Source organism: Salmo trutta, chromosome 7 (genome assembly GCF_901001165.1).
Source record: "Salmo trutta chromosome 7, fSalTru1.1, whole genome shotgun sequence".
Lineage (NCBI taxonomy): Eukaryota > Metazoa > Chordata > Actinopteri > Salmoniformes > Salmonidae > Salmo > Salmo trutta.
The window spans coordinates 42,552,384-42,568,897 of record NC_042963.1 but is presented as its reverse complement, the minus strand read 5'-3'; the positions used below and the strand labels follow the sequence as shown (position 1 = coordinate 42,568,897).

The window sequence follows — 16,514 nt, the reverse complement described above, 5'->3', positions numbered from 1 at the left end:
ACCCTGTGCCAACTCCTTAGCAAGGAAGATCCTTAAGAGCTGTGTCTTCTGCAGGCGGATGCAAGCTAGAGCTGGAGAACAGAAGATGGCCGACCTTCCACAAGATCGGGTGTCACCTGATTTGCCGCCTTTCACCCATGTGGGCATAGATTACTTCGGCCCCATAGAGGTGAAGCGAGGCCGCGTTCATGTGAAGCGGTATGGTGTGATCTTTACTTGCCTTGTGAGTCGAGCTGTCCATCTAGAAGTTGCTAGTTATCTGGATACTGATTCCTGCATCAATGCCCTGCGCAGGTTCATCTGTCGAAGGGGCCCAGTCACAAGTATCAGAACAGACAATGGCACCAACTTTGTTGGAACACACAGAGAGCTAGGAGAAGCTCTGAAAGAGCTGGATCACAACAAGATTCAAAATGAATTACTGAAGGAAGGAGTGACATGGTCATTCAATCCTCCCTCTGGAGCCCACCATGGGGGGGGGGGGTATGGGAGAGGTTGATCCAACTGGTGAAAAAGATCCTCTATTCAGTCCTTAAAGAGCAAGTACTGGATGATGAGGCTTTGCAGACAGCCTTGTGTGAAGTTGAGGCGATTATGAACGACAGACCAATCACAACTGTAACAAATGACCCTAATGATCTAGAACCCCTGACTCCGAACCATCTGCTTCATCTGAAAGCAAAGCCAGTCCTGCCACCAGGACTATTCCAGAGAAGCGACCTATACTCACGAAGGAGATGGAAGCAAGTACAATATATTACTGACCTCTTCTGGAAGAGATGGATCAGGGAGTATCTTCCACTTATGCAGGAGCGGAACAAGTGGAACAAAACTAAGAGAAACTTCAGTCCTGGTGACCTTGTGGTCATCGTCGACGACACCGCCCCTAGGAACTCTTGGCTAATGGGGCGTGTGGTGGAGGCTTTGCCAGGGGCCAAAGGTCTTGTCCGGAGCGTCATGGTTAAGACCAAGACCAATATCTTACAGAGACCTATCAATAAACTCTGCCTGCTCCTGGAGGCGGCGGAGTGAGACACACACACACACACATACACAGTGCTCCATCTTTGAATCACGTGCACCTCTGATTCGTTGATGTTGTACTCTTACATTCTTTGATGTCGTAGTCATACATTTTCTGGACGTCATACTCTTGACATTTTTGGAAGTTGAACACCTGAACACTTCAACTCAGACTGAGATCTACGGACTATTTTCCTATATGGCACCTTGTATATTTGTATATAGCTATGAACTGTAATGGTGCTCTGGTATAGAATGTTTTGTGTATTGGCTCTACGTTTGAATATTAAGTAATTGTTGTCCACTCAGTGCAGTTAACAATTAGGGGCCGGTATGTTAGAGCCGATTTGGACATATTTGTATAAAAGACAGAACATTCAGAGCTTCATGTATATTTGTGTAAATATGAATGTATATAATGAAATATTAGGTACGTACCTTTATGATTTATATTTACCTGATTGAGATGTATTCATTTGTTGTTAGTGTAACTTAGTTTTGTCCCCCCCCTCTTGCCCATTCATTGTACTGCAGTAAGTGTGTTAGGATAAAAGCAGGAAGTTGGGCCTTTGGGGGGAGGAGTCCTTGCTAGACGCGGGAGCGGTATAGTTTTTTGACCATACAGACATACAGATATACAGACATACAGACAGGTCATATTGTGTATTTTCCATATCAAGTAACCTATGTTTTAAGTTGATTGGATATTCATTTTCCTGTTAGATATAAGAAGAATAAAAAATTTTGTTGCACCATATCCCTGGATCACATTGAATGTTTGGCTTTTTGGAAACCTTGAGTGTGGACTGTATGCGTACCAAACAACCCCGCTTCAGGCTTGGGCAGTGGCTATGGTAAAGAGGAAAGGAAGCCACTACATAAGGTTTCACAGTTCACAGTGCATGTCAGAGCAAAAACCAAGCTATGAGGTCGAAGGAATTGTCAGTAGACAGGATTGTGTCGAGGCACAGATCTGGGGAAGGGTACCAAAAACTTTCTGCCGAATTGAGAGTCCTCAAGAACACAGTGGCCTCCATCATTCTTAAACGGAAGAAGTTTGGAACCACCAAGACTCTTCCTAGAACTGGCCGCCCAGCCAAACTGAGATTCTCTGGTTCTCTGGTCTGATGAATCTCTTTCACCTGAAAGCCAAGCGTCACGCCTGTAGGAAACCTGCCACCCTGCCTACGTGAAGCATGGTGGTGACAGCATCATGCTGTGGGGATGTTTTTCAGGGGCAGGGAGACTCGTCAGGATCGAGGGAAAAATGAACGGAGCAAAGTACAGAGAGATCCTTGATGAAAACCTGCTCCAGAGAACTCAAGACCTGAGACTGGGGCGAAGGTTCACCTTCCAACAGGACAATGACCCCAAGCACACAGCTAAGACAACGCTGGCCCAGCCAGAGCCTGGACTTGAACCCAATCGAACATTTCTGGAGAGACCTGGAAATAGCTGTGCAGTGACACCCCATCCAACCTGACAGAGTTTGAGAGGATCTGCAGAGAAGAATGGGAGAAACTCCCCAAATACAGGTGTGCCAAGCTTGTAGAGTCATACCCAAGAAGACTCGAGGTTGTAATCGCTGCAATCGCTACATTTGCAAAAATGTCAAAATCTGTTTTTGCTTTGTCATTATGGGGTATCGTGTGTAGATTGCTGAGGATTAAAAAAAAATCTATTTTAGAATAAAGCTGTAATGTAACAAAATGTGGAACAAGTCAAGAGGTCTGAATACTTTCCGAATGCACTATATGGATGATTTATAAAGCCAGGCACATTTAACAGTTAGGCTGTTGATTATAGACCTAATTAAATTGGGGTTTGCTCTCTCCGCAATTTTCTTAGACAATTAGGCTAAGTCCCTAATCGCACGGGACTAGTATTACTAGAGAACGTTTGTTACGTAATTGTTACCCCAGAATGTCCGTTATACTGTACCTGAGGACAATTCGGACAGGTTTCATTTGCTCCAAACTGCCCCCTGTAATTCTTTCTTTTTTTCCAATAAATTGACAGTTATGATGGAAGCCTGGAGGTTTTTTTCTAGGCGTGAAGATATTTCAACAAGTCCAGGCGATAACAGGGCTACAGTGATTTTTATTTTATTTTTTATTTTTTCATTTCACCTTTATTTAACCAGGTAGGCTAGTTGAGAGCAAGTTCTCATTTCATTTACAACTGTGACCTGGCCAAGATAAAGCAAAGCAGTGTGACACAGACAACAACACAGAGTTACACATGGAATAACATGGAATAAACAATAAACAAGCCAATAACACAATAAACAAGTCAATGACACAGTAGAAAAAAAGAAAGTCTATATACAGTCTGTGCAAAAGGCATGAGGAGGTAGGCAATAAATAGGCCATAGTAGTGAAGAATTAACTGAGCAGATGATGATGTGCAAGTAGAGATACTGGTGTGCAAAAAGAGCAGAAAAGTAAATAAAAACAATATGGGGATGAGGTAGGTAGATTGGGTGGGCTATTTACAGATGGACTGTGTACAGCTGCAGTGATTGGTTAGATGCTCAAATAGCTGATGTTTAAAGTTGGTGAGGGAAATATAAGTCTCCAGCTTCAGCAATTTTTGCAATTAATTCCAGTCATTGGCAGCAGAGAACTGGAAGGAAAGGCAGCCAAATGAGGTGTTGGCTTTGGGGATGATCAGTGAGATATACCTGCTGGAACGTGTGCTACGGGTGGGTGTTGTTATCGTGACCAGTGAGCTGAGATAAGGCGGAGCTTTACCTAGCATAGACTTATAGATGACCTGGAGCCAGTGGGTCTGGCGACGAATATGTAGCGAGGGCCAACCGACTAGAGCATACAGGTCGCAGTGGTGGGTGGTATAAGGGGATTTGGTAACAAAACGGATGGCACTGTGATAGACTGCATCCAGTTTGCTGAGTAGAGTATTGGATGCTATTTTGTAGATGACATCACCGAAGTCGAGGATCGGTAGGATAGTCAGTTTTACTAGGGTAAGTTTGGCGGCGTGAGTGAAGGAGGCTTTGTTGCGAAATAGAAAGACGATTCTAGATTTGATTTTGGATTGGAGAGTTTACAGTCTAGCCAAACACCTAGGTATTTATAGTTGTCCACATATTCTAGGTCAGAACCGTCCAGGGTGGTGATGCTAGTCGGGCGGGCAGGTGCAGGCAGCGAACGGTTGAAAAGCATGCATTTGGTTTTACTAGCGTTTAAGAGCAGTTGGAGGCCACGGAAGGAGTGTTGTATGGCATTGAAGCTCGTTTGGAGGTTAGTTAGCACAGTGTCCAAGGAAGGGCCAGAAGTATACAGAATGGTGTCGTCTGCGTAGAGGTGGATCAGGGAATCACCAGCAGCAAGAGCGACATCATTGATGTATACAGAGAAAAGAGTCTGCCCAAGAATTGAACCCTGTGGTACCTCCATAGAGACTGCCAGAGGTCCGGACAACAGGCCCTCCGATTTGACACACTGAACTCTGTCTGCAAAATAGTTGGTGAACCAGGCAAGGCAGTCATTAGAGAAAGGCTACTGAGTCTGCCGATAAGAATACGGTGATTGACAGAGTCAAAAGCCTTGGCCAGGTCGATGAAGACGGCTGCACAGTACTGTCATTTATCGATGGCGGTTATGATATTGTTTAGAACCTTGAGCGTGGCTGAGGTGCCCCCGTGACCGGCTTGGAAACCGGATTGCACAGCGGAGAAGGTACGGTGGGATTCGAAATGGTCAGTGATCTGTTTATTAACTTGGCTTTCGAAGACTTTAGAGAGGCAGGGCAGGATAGATATAGGTCTGTAGCAGTTTGGGTCTAGAGTGTCACCCCCTTTGAAGAGGGGGATGACCGCGGCAGCTTTCCAATCTTTAGGGATCTCAGACGATACAAAAGAGAGGTTGAACAGGCTGGGAATAGGGGTTGCAACAATGGCGGCGGATAGTTTTAGAAAGAGAGGGTCCAGATTGTCTAGCCCAGCTGATTTGTACAGGTCCAGATTTTGCAGCTCTTTCAGAACATCTGCTATCTGGATTTGGGTGAAGGAGAAGCTGGGAGGCTCGAGCTTATTTCCCAAGTTTCTAAACAATACCTAACCATCTTTGCTATAGTGTTGCCATAATATTTGAATTGAGGAAGTGTGCGATCCGCAGTAGACGTCCTAAATGCCTCCCAGCCTTCAGATGTGAGCTAAACAGTGCACTTGCACTTGAGATGCGTTTTAAGGCAATGGATGTGAAAGTGAGCTTGTAATTTCCAAACGTTTAGGTCAGTTGTATGCTGCTTTGCGATCTATTAACAGCAAGGGTTACAATAAATAGGCGCAATATTTTTTTACTGATGCATTTGGCAATATTCAACTCATACGCACAAAACATATGAACAAAAGCATTCACTGGGAAAGTTGATACATGTAGGCCGTTCATATATAGGCTATTCGTAAAACTTCTTTCAATGTATCAAATCAAATATTGTTTTCTTGCTGAAACCTTGAGCAACACCTGCCAAACATAGACATTTCTCTCAAAACACAGGGATGTCGATTCGCACAGGACTAGTATTATCAGAGGACCTTGGAGTTCTTCTGTCTGGAATTTTTACTCTCCTGCCATGTACAAATTCCTGACATAGCAGATTCGGACGGAACAAAATTGACAGATGTGGTGTTTTGTGCTTGTGCACATAATTACATTACCCGACCACCCCCAGTAAAACTAATCCCGTCCGAATAGGGCTTAAAACAAGAGCTGTTTCCTCGTCTCTCTGCTGCTGCTGCCTCTACCACATTGTTCCCAATCCCAATATGCTGGTTAATTTTGCTATTATGCACATAGCATCATAGGGAAAGGAGCCAATTCTACTGAGCACTGAAGATTATGTTTCAGAACCGCGGACAGCGACCATATTCAACGCAGGAGAAGGCGCATTTGTTACAAATTAATTGATTCATTAGTGTTGCACCATTATTTTTACATAATATAACCATATACAATTTCAGTATCATGTCTCAGAGTGATGGACTGTGCCATCCCCGTGGCCTTCGCAATGAATTAGTCCACTGAGACAGGCGTGAAGCAGACAGGTGTCTTGTGCACCATGATTTTTTTTTTGTTGCAAATGCCCGACTAAAGAAATCTCGGTCGACCAACAGCCTATCGACCAAACAATCTACCAGTCGGCTAAATGGGGTCAGCCCTAGTAAACTTACTGTATAGCCCCTTCTACCACACTTCACTCAAGTAGTGTAGCTGGGGCTTTGTGTGTATTGCAAACATCTGGCCAAGTCCTTATCACCATGGGAAAAGGTCGGAGGACAAGACTGTGTTATCCTAGCTATGGGGCCCAGTCTCAGTGACACACCATGACAGCCATTAGTGTGGTGTGGGGTTTGATTTGAACAGCATCAGACTGAAGATGTGCTTCTCATTACTGGAGAATTTGTAGCTTGTACCCTCCCCTCCCTGCTTCCGTGAGAGTCAGGCCTGCAGCATTCTCTTCAGTCTCCTCAGATGCCAAGCCCATGAACACACTTTACCAAGTGGGCGAAACTGAGTAAATTCACTAAATTGAATTATGCCGAGAGAGGGGGTGTAAGACTACAATGAGGCACGAGTAACAGTTAGGTTTTGATTTCTCTCTCAACCAGGAAATGAGCATCGTTGTGTGAGTACTTCAGCCTACTCTCAAAAGCATTGGGGGATCGTGAGGGAGAGACAGAAAGCTTTTCAATGGATACATAATTAGGCTCTGCTTATGTATGCTTATAACATTAGTGAAGAACCATATCATTAACCACTGTGTGTAATCAACAAAATATTGTCTAGCTACCCAACCACTAAAAATATATATTAATTACATATCGGGGTGGTTATTTTTAACACAAGCACAGGGACCACAAAGAATGCGGTGATTGACAGAGTCGAAAGCCTTGGCCAGGTCGATGAAGGCGGCTGCACAGTACTGTCATTTATCGATGGCGGTTATGATATTGTTTAGGACCTTCAGCGTGGCTGAGGTGCACCCGTGACCAGCTCGGAAACCAGATTGCATAGCGGAGAAGGTACGATGGGATTCGAAATGGTCGGTGATCTGTTTGTTCACTTGACTTTCAAATACTTTAGAAAGGCAGAGCAGGATGGATATAGGTCTGTAACAGTTTGGGTCCAGAGTGTCTCCCCCTTTGAAGAGGGGGATGACTGCGGCCGCTTTAAAATCTTTAGGAATCTCAGACGATACGAAAGATAGGTTAAACAGACTAGTAATAGGGGTTGCAACAATGGCGGCGGATAATTTTAGGAAGAGAGGGTCCAGATTGTCTAGCCCAGCTGATTTGTAGGGATCCAGATTTTGCAGCTCTTTCAGAACATCGGGGGGGGGGGGATTTCTCATGGCCAGCCATAGAGAAAATCTTATTGAAATTCTCGATTATTGTGGATTTATCAGTGGTGACAGTGTTTCCTAGTCTCAATGCAGTGGGCAGCTGGGAGGAGGTGCTCTTATTCTCCATAGACTTTACAGTGTCCCAAAACTTTTTGGAATTAGTGCTGCAGGATGCAAATTTCTGTTTGAAAAAGCTAGCCTTTGCTTTCTTAACTGACTGTGTGTATTGGTTCCTGACTTCCCTGAAAAGTTGCCTATCGCAGGGACTATTTGAAGCTAGTGCAGTACGCCACAGGGTGTTTTCGTGCTGGTCAAGGGCAGTCAAGTCCGGAGTGAACCAAGGGATATATCTGTTCTTAGTTCTACAATTTTTTTGGAACTAAGAAAGTCTTAGTTTTTAGAACTAAGAAAGTACAAGTCTTTGCTAGGTAAAGCCCCGCCGTAGCACGCGCTCCAGCAGGTATATTGCACTGGTAATCCCCAAAGCTAACACTTCCTTTGGCTGCCTTTCCTTCCAGTTCTCTGTTGTCAATGATTGGAATGAATTGCAAAAATCTCTGAAGCTGGAGTCTTATATCTCCCTCTCTAACTTTAAGGATCAGTTGTCAGAGCATCTTACCGATCACTGTACCTGTACACAGCCAATCTATAAATAGCACACCCAACTACCTCACCCCCATATTATTACTTACCCTCTTGCTCTTTTTCACCCCAGTATCTTTACTTGCACATCATCTTCTGCACATCTACCACTCCAGTGTTAATGCTAAATTGTATTTTTTCACCTCTATGGCCTATTTATTGCCTTACCTCCCTACTCTTCTACATTTGCACACACTGTACATTGATTTTTCTATTTTTCTTTTCCATTGTGTTATTGACTGTACGTTTGTTTATGTGTAACTCTGTGTTGTTGTTTTTGTTGCACTGCTTTGCTTTGCTTTATCTTGGCCAGTTGTAAATGAGAACTTGTTCTCAACTGGCCTACCTGGTTAAATAAAGGTGAAATAAATAAATAAAAATACAAGGAGTCAGAGGTCATACACCCTGTGAGGTGTTCACCCATGTGCATCAAACCCCACTTATGTGTCTCATCCCCTGGATACCAAAGTAAACACAAAATGTACATAGTGCTCTTCATCCTATCTCTAACACCGATGAGGACCTTCAAGAATTCTGAAAAGTCAGCCACAAAACACATCTACACTAAAGGCATAGCAAAAAAAACTAAAAAACTGAGAAAACATAAAACAAAGAACAAGACGATGTGGAGAACTATCAGGTGGGACACAAAGGAGACTTTCCGAGCTAGGTTAGCTGTCACCTGGCTTATTGATTTGGCCGATTAGAGAAGCCACAGCTAGACTGCATTTTCCTCATCCCAGCTGGCTACAGCAGACTATTAGAGGGAAGCTGTGTGGACTCTGACCTTGAGGACTGGAGAGGGCTGAGAAATGCTTTTGTGCTCCTCAGCTCCTCATAATGAATGGTCCAGTAGGAGATTTCATGGACCAGACGGCCCTGCAGTGAGTTATGGATGGTGATCCAATAATGTGCATTCCAGAACACAACGGTTTCCTCAATTACGGTGCAGGTGGTGTGGCCATTCTGATTGGTAGTGGTTTAAGGAGTGTTACCCTCTAGGGGCAAAACATCATGAAATAACGAAAGAATACAACACTTTGTTTTTGCCATCACATTTCACTTTTACAGCGCATTTCCCCACTCTTGTCACAACAAATAATGTAATGATGTTTATTATGATTACAGCTGAAGGGACATCCAACTCAGCAATGAAAGCATGGAGCCTAATTGGTCTGCTTGCCCAAAGACAAAGATAACTAAGAATATTCCACTGATTAAAGAAATCAACTCACGCTATGTAGCCTAAGAGATTAACTCACACAGAGACAAATGATAAAGGCCTAGACTTTGCTGCTTGGAGCCAGTCGGGTGGTGAAGATGGCACAGTACATTACTGGGGCCGTGATCCCACCCATCCAGGACATCTACTTAAACGGTGCCACACACACACTCACGCTACACACACATCACAACTGCTGCTACCAGACTCTTTTTTACTATTGCTAATACTGCACAATTTAAACACTTGCCCCTCATCCTCCTTTCCCTGATACATGTGTAAATATTGCACTATAAATTGTGCCTTCCTGTATTATACTTATGTCTATTCTATTCTACTGAGCCATTTACTTTATGTTCGTTTTCTTCTATTATTTGGTTGAGAAGGAACCGTGTATACCATGTGTATCCTGTACAGATGACTAATACAACTTTAAACTCAACCTAAACTAAACAGTGGCTCAGATTTCTTCCAAACCAAAACAATCGTTAATATTCAAGGATGGTCAAAGATAAGGTCTCACGTGGACAGAAAATCAACAAAAGAAAACACTTCCTGCATTAAATTGAAGAAAAATATATACAGCAAACATTAATATTAGAGAACACAATATAAAATAGTCACCCAACGAACAGTTCTTGTGCTGACGTTGCTTCCAAACTGCCTCTGGAAGCAACGTCAGCACAAGAACTGTTCGTTGGGAGATTCATGAAATGGGTTTCCATGGCCAAGACGCCGCACGCAAGCCGGTTGGAGTGGTGTAAAGCTCGCCGTCATTGGACTCTAGAGCAATGGAAATGCGTTCTGTGGAGTGATTAATCACGCTTCACCATCTGGCAGTCCGACAGACGAATCTGAGTTTGGCGGATGCCAGGAGAACGCTACTGACCGAATGAATAGTGCCAACTCTAAAGTTTGGTGGAGGAGGAATAATGGTTTGGGCTAAGACCCTTTGTTTCAGTGAAGGGAAATCTTAAAGCTACAGCATACAATGACATTCTAGACGAATCTGTGCTTCCAACTTTGTGACATCAGTTTGGGGAAGGCCCTTTCCTGTTTCAGCATGACAATGCCCCCGTGCACAAAGTGAAGTCCATACAGAAATAGTTTGTCAAGATCGGTGTGGAAAAACTTGACTGGCTTGCACAGAGCCCTGACCTCAACCCCATTGAACACCTTTGGGATGAATTGGAAAGCCGACTACGAGCCAGGTCTAATAGCCCAACATCAGTGCCGACCTCACTAATGCTCTTGTTGCTGAATGGAAGCAAGTCCCAGCAGCAATGTTTCAACATCTGTTGGAAAGCCTTCCCAGAAGAGTGGAAGCTGTTTTAGCAGCAAAGGGGGGACCAACTCCATATTAATGCCCATGATTTTGGAATGAGATGTTCAACGAGCAGGTTTCCACATACTTTTGGTAATTTAGTGTATGATACGAGCATAGCATACAAGGCTTTAAACAGGAGGAAGAGCTTAGTGGAGTGAATAGCTTCTTAGCTACCAAAACACTTTTTTCAGCTGCTCTTAGTGAAAGGCGTTGAGCTAATTTCACTCACAGGGGTCATGCTAAACTTATCTTAGAGCCAGACTTCAATAATAAATACAGCTACAGTTAACATAATGGAGTAGCACGAGATACAGGCCTAGAGCTAGGCCAATATGTGTGTGTTTAAAGGTCTTGAGTAGCTTTAAGTAGTTTGCCGGGTGGGGTGTGATTTTCCTGCTCTCTACAGCATTAGGGAGCAGATTGCAGCTGGTCTAGCAGGAGCATTCGGGGTGAAGGACGGGTTTTTCCCAGGATGGAGCAGATGTGGCCCTAAGGAGATCAACCCAAGGCTCTCCGACTGGCTGCTACAGGCTCAGTGAACAACCATGGCCCAGGGTACTGTACATACTGTGTCTGTCAGTGTCTACCAATGTGTTTCATACATACGGAGTGTAGGCCCTGCAGGCATATTCAGAATAGGAACTTGTAAAAATCCATTTTTACAATGTGTCATTACGAAGGGATAATCAGCTTATTACTGAGCAGGCTGAGTGATTCTTGGATGTTGATTCTTAGCCTAATATACGTTAATAACAGGATCATAAAACATAACCCTAGTTAATTTCAATACTTGTTAAATGTTAGGAAGGAAGAATAGGTTGGGAAGTGAGATGCTAATTTGCTGATGTTATAACTGGACAGTACAGAAACTAGCAAAGAACAGAGCAAAACAGATAAGGACAGAAGAGGAGAGATAGACCCTGGTAATAGGACTGAAAATAATTCTGTATTTCGCTGAAACATTAATAACACACTCAAGTGGCTTTTGCAGAGGGAAAGAGGCCTTTGTATGTAGGTAGAACCATGGCCACATAGATAAAAAAAAGTCCCTTCATCATGATTTGAAGCTGTTTAAAATGTTTATCCTTTTTGTAAGTACTGTGGGTTTGGCCATTCAGTTCCTGGTAAGAGCAAAGCACCAGATATAGCCTAGAAAAAAACCTTGGAAACTTTTAGCTGTAATTTACATTTATATGCATGTATGGTGACAACCTCTGTTTATAGAATGAGCCTAATGGAAAACCCAGTTCCTGTTATTTTGTTATTTTGTTCTCTGGCCAGGGAAGTTTTAAGAGAAACAGAGAAAAAACACAGATCATTTGACTAATAACTCTACAGTCCAATGTGTAGCAATGGGGAGCAGTTCTGTCAAATCTCAAACAGAGTAAATGTGTCACTCCAATCACTGAGTTTAAACTATAGGCCTAAGCATCAACTGATGGATTGAATGTCTAGGTACGGATATACTTTTGATCAAGGTAAAATAGGAGGGCATAAGTATGAAAAGGTCAGTTATTGTGGCTTACTCTAAAATAAGAAAAAAGTGGTGACACTGTAACCTAGTCTTGCATCAGCAGGTCTAACATTACACATGTGAAGTTATCTACAGATTTATGGGTTAGAAATTATTTGGGACATTTGTGTCATGTGGCACTGGTATACAATTTACTTTGCCTGGTGAATTATTATGTAATATATTAAGCCTACCCCTATATGGAAATATGTTTAGAAGTATTCCTTGTAATTGGAAAATAATAGGTCTACTACTGTGTTAGAATACCGTTCTTCACTTTGCCAATGAGTGACATTTAAAAATGTTATATCTCTATGAATTCAAAATACACTACATGACTAAAAGTATGTGGACACCTGCTCATGGAACATCTCATTCCAAAATCATGGGCATTAATATGGAGTTGGTTCGCCTGTTGCTGCTATAACAGCCTCCACTCTTCTGGGAAGGTGTTCCACTAGATGTTGGAACATTGCTGTGGGGACTTGCTTCCATTCAGCCACAACAGCATTAGTGAGGTCGGGCACTGATGTTGGGCGATTAGGCCTGGCTCGCAGTCAACGTTCCAATTCATCCCAAAGGTGTTCAATGGGGTTGAGGTCAGGGCTCTATGCAAGCATGTCGAGTTCTTCCACACTGATCTCGACAAACCATTTCTGTATGGACCTCACTTTGTGGACGGGGGCATTTCCATGCTGAAACAGGAAAGGGCTTTCATACGTTTTTGGCACTATGCATTGGGGACAGAGCATGTGAGCAGAGCGGAGCGAAGAGTGGAGCATGTCTAATTTGACTGGAGCGTGGAGCGAGATTCTCAAAGGTATAGGAGCTTTCGCCTTCTCACCCGCTCCAATTTCGCTCCAGCAGTGCTCACTTCACGAGCTCAGGTCATGCCCGCCCCAGCATAACCCCTTGCTTTCGATTCTGTCATGGAGTTCGCTAAATATTTTCATAAAGAAACTGGTAAAACACACAGTTACTAAATCAAGGTGACTTACAAAGATGAGAACCAATAGGAAGAGAGGGAGTGCGATGATGTAGTGTCGACAACGAATCATTGTGGAATCTGAAGACACTTATCCCAAAAGCATTATGGTGTACTTACTACGTGCACATGCTAAAAGAAAGGAACGAGGTGGGTCGTTAACCAAGTGTGTTATTGTAGCAAAGTATTTATAAACTAAAAATCTGATCTCTTAAAAGTTTCGTTCACCTTCGTTTTATTATCTATACATATTCCCAAGTTCAATGAGCTTTCCGTTTTGATTGGGTTATTTTGCCTAAAAAGCTCTACCTATATACAAAAATGGTTAAAAAAACTTTGCATCTCTGCCCAGCCTGGCAAGAGTGGCCAAAAGCGTGTTTATCATCCCCAGTGGCTTTGCAGGTGTGGAGAGGTTATTCTCTGCTTCTGGCCTGCTCTCCAGGCACCATCACATGAGCCAGAAGACACAGACTGGCCAAACTCGTGTTTCTAAAGATTTATTCTAAAAATGAATTCAAAGGCACTAAGTCATTTCCTGTTTAATTTGTATTTAATTCTAAGTAAGTCACAACCTATATGCGCAATGTATAGACTATAATGATTTAATACAATGAAATGTTGTTTAAATGCTGAGCTCTTTATGTCCCCACCAGCCTGTTGTGTCGCATTCGCAAATCCTTCACAGTGCATTTCTTTTTAACGTATAGTCTTGAAATAATTGAAATAATATAGCCTAAATAATTCATTTTCGTTCCTTCTCAGGCTCCCTGTCTGTCTCCTCACCAATTTAAAGTGTTTCTATGCTGTTTAATATGCCATGTAGGCTATTTGAAATTATGTTCACTTCTAACATTCACCTTTTCATGTTTATTCAAATACCTTTAATTAAAATCCATATGGTTTAGTTTCAATACTTAAAAAACAATTGGTAGGTCCAGGGAGTCACAAAAATAGATGGGTGTTGGTTAAATTGTGATTTTAATGAATGGAGCGAATTTGGAGGGGGAATTTTTTTTCCTGTGAGCCCGGAGCGGTTTTTAGGAAAGGACCAGGAGCGCAGGTGAGCAATGAGCGGGATTTCCAACCGCTCAACTCCGCACACGTGTTCTATTTGGGGCAGGTAGCGTTCTCCTGACATCCACCAAAAACCCAGATTCGTCTGTCGGACTGCCAGATGTTGAAGCGTATTTCATCACTCTAGAGAACGCATTTCCACTGCTCCGGGATCCAATGGCTGCGAGCTGTACACCACTCCAGTCGACGCTTGGCATTGCGCATGTTGATTTTAGGCTTGTGTGCGGCAACTCGGTCATGGAAACCCATTTCATGAAGCTCCAGACAAACAGTTATTGGGCTGACGTTGCTTCCAGAGGCAGTTTGGAACATGGTAGTGAGAGTTGCAACCAAGGACAGGCGCTTTTTATGTACTACGCGCTTCAGCACTCGGCGGTTCTGTTCTTCACAGCTGAGCCTGTGTTGCTCCTAGACATTTACACTTTACAATAACAGCACTTACAGTTGACCGGGGCAGCTGTAGCAGGGCAGAAATTTGATGAACTGAATTGTTGGAAAAGGAGGCATCCTATGATGGTGCCATGTTGAAAGTCACTGAGCTTTTCAGTTAGGCCATTATACTGTAAATGTTTGTCTATGGAGATTGCATGGCGGTGTGCTCGATCGTGCACACCTGTCAGCAACGGGTGTGGCTGAAATAGCCAAATCCACTAATTTGAAGGGGTGTCCACATACTATTGTATATATATAGTGTACTTCCAAATGGCTCCTCCCCCTCACCCATGTGTCAAAACAGCAGGGTTCACGCCAACAGTGCCAAATGTTTACAGCGAAGACAAAATGTACGCAATCGTTGCTACCATGGCACAATATCAATTAATATAAATCAAAGTAGCCTATATGGCAACTATGCCTGTATAAAACATCAGGACGTCAAAAGCCACAACGTCGTGATCATTTCGACTGGAACATCATTATCACATTGATTTTGGTTCGATAGACAGACCATAACCGCGAGAGGACTTCAAAGCATTATGTTTTTCAAAAGCAAACTCATGCAGTGGGCGCATTTTACATTGTATAAAGCGGAAGTTATAGAGATACAATGAATACGTTTTACATGTTAGTAGTCCAGTTATAGCGAGCTGCGGCGCTACATTTGGAAACAAGCGGAAAGTATGTGGCACACCAAAAAAATACAAGAACTGCAAATTATTAGATAGAATAGCGAAATACTGTCGGCCTACCTTCTCTACAAAACTCCCGTAAATGTATGCAGTAACTTGTCCACTGTTCTTGATGTTCAGTCGTTGCCCAACTTTTAGGAACTTGGGACTCTGCTGTGACGTTCAGACATGGAGCGGGGAACAGAGGAGAGATTATGGGAGGATGGAGGCGACTGTTTTCGGGAGGAATGCTGAGACGCTCAACGGTAGGCTAGACTTCATTCTGGATTTTATGAAGCCGATATTTTTTCTACAAAGTATCCTCCTGTTTGTTTTTCGCTCCACTTGTAATAATACGATGACACAATGTATCAACTATCAATTATACGATGTAGTATCAGATACTGACTCAATGTAACATGGACAGTTGAATCCCTTTATTTTGAGGGTGAAATGTGTGTTGAACTCAACAGGGCATTTGTGGCTTTAAAGACACATCCTGCATTATTTCTAAATACTGACTCAAACACAGAGGGACACATACTGTATTTCACAACTATTTTATATTACACTCCCTCTACTTCATTGTCAAACAAGTTCAGAAGACATGTTGAATGCCATCTGAACCATCATGTTGCCTGACCAGAGGTTTAAGGAGTTGGGGAACTAATAACACTAGGAAGCCAAAGCAGGCAGAGTTGAATAGCCTTGTGGTCATCTCCATGCTTTGTGTAATGCAGTCACATCTAGCCCCCTGGAGGCCATTCCCTAGACTTCAATTACAAGCTGGTGAGGTTGGGAACATTCCATTAAAATTCATTTTCACTGTATAATTGTTTTAGTTTCTTATAGTGTATATGCATGACCATCATACGCTTGTGTCAAGCATCCACATGGGCACAGTACCAGAACACAAAACACTGTTGTTGGCTTCTCTGAGCCAATAGAGGGGTCTCTTCTGGAGACACATGTATTGTGCTATTCAGAGGGGGTACAACTTCACCGAGTAGCTCATGTCTGTGTAGTAATTCAATAGGAATAACATTGTATTAACACATTGTTGAATGATCCTTATTCAATTTGTAGTAACAATAACCCCTAAACTCAATTTCTACACAATAACAAAGCAATTATTAAATTGTTTTACTAAAGATAGAAGCTCAAGATACAGTACAAGTTCATTCTCAGAGGAGTTAAATATGAACCCTGCTTGGTAGAGAAGAAGCCCCACTTTCCCATCAATCAACAGTGTGAAA

At 42.9% G+C, this 16,514-nt stretch overlaps 1 protein-coding gene across 1 annotated transcript in view; it reads right to left on the bottom strand.

The window, feature by feature from the left end:
• The window catches only part of LOC115197439 (solute carrier family 45 member 3-like), a 74,308-nt gene extending 58,885 nt beyond the window's left edge, over positions 1–15,423 (bottom strand). The window contains exon 1 of the mRNA XM_029758957.1: positions 15,340–15,423. The gene's annotated coding sequence lies outside the window, so the exon portion shown is untranslated. The remainder of the gene's footprint in view (positions 1–15,339) is intronic.
• Positions 15,424–16,514: the final 1,091 nt, after the last annotated feature.